This window comes from Epinephelus fuscoguttatus, linkage group LG11, assembly GCF_011397635.1.
Source record: "Epinephelus fuscoguttatus linkage group LG11, E.fuscoguttatus.final_Chr_v1".
NCBI lineage: Eukaryota > Metazoa > Chordata > Actinopteri > Perciformes > Serranidae > Epinephelus > Epinephelus fuscoguttatus.
This window is the reverse complement of record NC_064762.1, coordinates 3,437,979-3,441,705: the sequence shown is the minus strand read 5'-3', so window position 1 is coordinate 3,441,705 and position 3,727 is coordinate 3,437,979.

Below are 3,727 nucleotides of genomic sequence, written 5' to 3'. Positions count from 1 at the left end.
AGCTCCTAGAGTGCTGTGTGTGAGTGTGTGTGTATTTTTGTTTTCATGTAGTTTTGTATGAGTCCAAACCATCAGCAGACTCCAAGACTATTTTGTAGCGCTGCTCCCAAAAATAGTTTGCAGCCAGAGAGTTGAGGAGTGAAAATCTTCTCAGCAATGATGAAACCGTGTCATGCTTCCCAGATGATTTTCGAATCACTGTCATTCTGCCCAAACAATGCTGCAGCTGGAATGAAGTCAAGCCACAATGAAGTTTCATAGTGATGAAATCGCTAGCAATCTCCAGAAAACAGAAACGCGAGTCCAGCTATATTTCCTTTGACCCCATTTCTGTCTGGATGAGAGGCAACAATCCCGCTGCCATCTCGATTCTGAAGCTGTCGCTGATTTCCTTTGTCCTTAAGGTGACTCAAAAGGTTCTAACTCACTCAAAATGCTGAAACAACAGGACAAAAAACTGGATGTGATTGGCAGATGGTAGAAACAGGGCGAAGCTCAACATGCAGCCCTGATTCTCAGGTTGAGCTGAACTCCATCTTTACTCCAAAATGAAACATCAACCACAACTTTGGCTCACTGTTGACCCCACATTATGCACTGAGAACATCAGTGTCCAGGAGGAAGAAAGAGTGGGTCTAAACACAGGCTGTTCTCATGCACTGTTTGTAAGTATACCTATGACAAGTAATGCACCACAATTCTTACATAACCCCTCTAACCATGACTCAGTAATTTGTGTAAAACCCACGCACGTAACCAATATGGCTGGGATCATGTGACCAATGCACTCATGGATGGGTCAAGCAACACAGGATGTTCCCCAGGAGACCAGTGTTCGGGACGCGTCAAACCAAGTGAACCATTAGGGTACACTGTCACCATGTTTCAGTTCCTAAACCTATGAAACTTAACTACCTTAAACCTTACTAAGGGACCTTGCATTATTATATGTAACTTAACATGAAGTATGCAGCACCGGGGCACTGGGGGCTAATGTTAGGTATTATGTGAACCTCTGTATAAGCATTTTCAAAAGATATAGTAAGAACAAATGTATCAGGATACGTTTGGAAAATTGTATGCATTGTGAATTTGAATTGTACCTTTGAATTAGACATTAAAGGGATACTTCACCCCCCAAATGATCATTTTTAGTACGAATTACTCACCCGCAGTCGTAAAACTGTTGAAGTATAAGACTGTAACTACCATTGAGGACACCAAGGTCATGACCTCAGTATTTTTGTCCGAACTAAATGAATGAATAAAATGAAAATAAAAATAAACCATCTCATTTGTGCGGTGAAAGTACGTGGGAGGACCGATGGGAGGTGACTGAGTGACTCTCTCTCCATAATAACAATTAGTAAAAAGAAAATTCTGGTATTCTTGTTTGATCGAGGCACTCGCATATGCGCTGTGTTTAGTGGGGCAACTCGGTCACCTGTCAGACTGCCACTGTGTGGACAGCAGTCAGCGATTGAGCCAGGTAACTGAATAAACTAAAATCATTTCAGTGTGGGCTGCTTGCTTGCTTCGTGTAATTCTTCTAACAGGAGGCAGCTAGTTAGCTAGGTAACGTCAGTTTGCTATTTTAACCCTATGGGCCCGAACGACGCAGAGTGCATCCAAATTGATGATGATACAGATCTTGTTATCAGTCACTTTATATAGTGAGGAATATCGTATCTTACCACGTCTTAGGCTTGCGTGTGTTTCTCCCTGTCTATCCACATTTGTAGTCCGGCTTTCAAGATGCAAATATCTCCATATTGTCCAGCTGACACTCCATCAAACTTTGTATGACACTTCACCTTTGCACACCCAGACAACTGCAGCCTAATTATGCATGCATGACAGGGCGTAGTCACCATATACATTGAGGGGACACGTGCCCCCCGCCCAATGCCCAAAATGCCCCCCAATATATAACAGAAACTGAAAAACAACAACAACAAACGTTCAGGTCAGGCCAAAGAGTAGCACACAGCAAAGAGAAGTAAGTCAAGACCATGTCGACAAGAAACCGTCTAGATTTTTTTTTTTTTACTGCAAACAAAGTGGCAAATATTATCTTGGAGGACATCATTGCACTTGGTTGACTATTCTTCTATGATCTTAGATGTAAATATTGCACGTTTCTTTCAGATAAAACACATTTTTGACTTGTGAATGAGTCAATGGAATTTCTTGCAATAATGAAAAAATACTGGCAATCATGTCCGCCTGGCACAAACCACATGTTTTGCACAGCTGTGAAGTGACAGAATGTCCCAGCATCATGGTTCTTATATTGCCAGATTCCAGAGAGTCTCCCCTCTTCATATATGGCAGAATATGTCAACTATGTAGTTCTTTATAGATGTAGCCTCTTAATTTGGCTGTCAAAGTGCACCAGATTGAAGCCTTTTGATATATAATTGACAAAAATTTCTGACCCCCCCACATGCAACACGACTTAATGACCTCGGTATTTCAAAAATCCTGCGTACAGCCCTGATTAGAAGGACTACACAAGTCGCCTAAGTGATGTCATAGTCTCTCTTTGGCTAAAGCTTCGATACCTGTGTGTTTTGCACTGATAAAAAGGACCCTAAGCCTGTACTCAGCAGGACTTGGAGTTAGGGCTGTAACTTCAGAGGGAACTCTGGGTTTTCTCTCTGAACCTGGTTCTCTTTTTACCGGGATAAATCACCATGGCAACTTACGCTGAACAGTTAACCTGCTCTGGCCCATATATTGTTATAGGTCAGTACGCAGTGATAGTGCTGCTACTTTTACGCTCTGATTCCATCACTGCAATATTCATTCATTCATCTTCTAACCGCTTCATCCTCTTGAGGGTCGCGGGGGGGCTGGAGCCTATCCCAGCTGACATCGGGTGAGAGGCAGGGTACACCCTGGACAGGTCTCCAGACTATCACAGGGCTGACACATAGAGACAGACAACCATTCACACTCACATTCACACCTACAGACAATTTAGAGTTATCAATTAACCTAGTCCCACTGCAATATTTTATTAGTAAAATAATCCACACACTGATAGCTGGCTCCTGTTATACTAAATGTACAATTTCAGCAGATAGACCTCATCAGTCATTAACTCAGCTACTTTTCCACCCTTTACTTCAGTAGCAGAAACAGTCTGGCATCACGTTAAAGTGTTTTTAGTGACAGATATCCAACTACATGGCAAAAAATACTAATGGCACATGGGCCCATAGCCTAGTGATACCTACACCCCTTCACTGGTTTCACTCTTAACTCACTGGCCGCACTCAGTTCATCCAACTCAAATCCTTCACTGCACAGCTCTCCCCCGTCACTTCAGGTGTGCCCCAGGGTTCCGTCCTGGGGCCCCTACTCTTCATTATCTATCTCCTCCCACTTGGCAATATTTTCCGTAAATTTAGTATTCACTTTCACTGCTTCGCGGATGACACCCAGCTCTACTTATCCAGTAAACCCAACACCTCTCTTCCAGCCTCCTCCCTCACCCGCTGCCTCTCAGAAATTAAATCGTGGTTCACCTCCAACGTCCTCAAACTCAACCCTGATAAAACAGAACTCCTCCTGGTCGGTACCAAATCCACTTTATCCAAAACTGACTGACTGAAAACTCACTATTGACAGTTCCACAGTGTCTGGGTGTCATGCTCGATAGCTCACTGTCTTTCCACTCACACATCAATAACATCACCCGGTCTGCATATTTCCACCCACG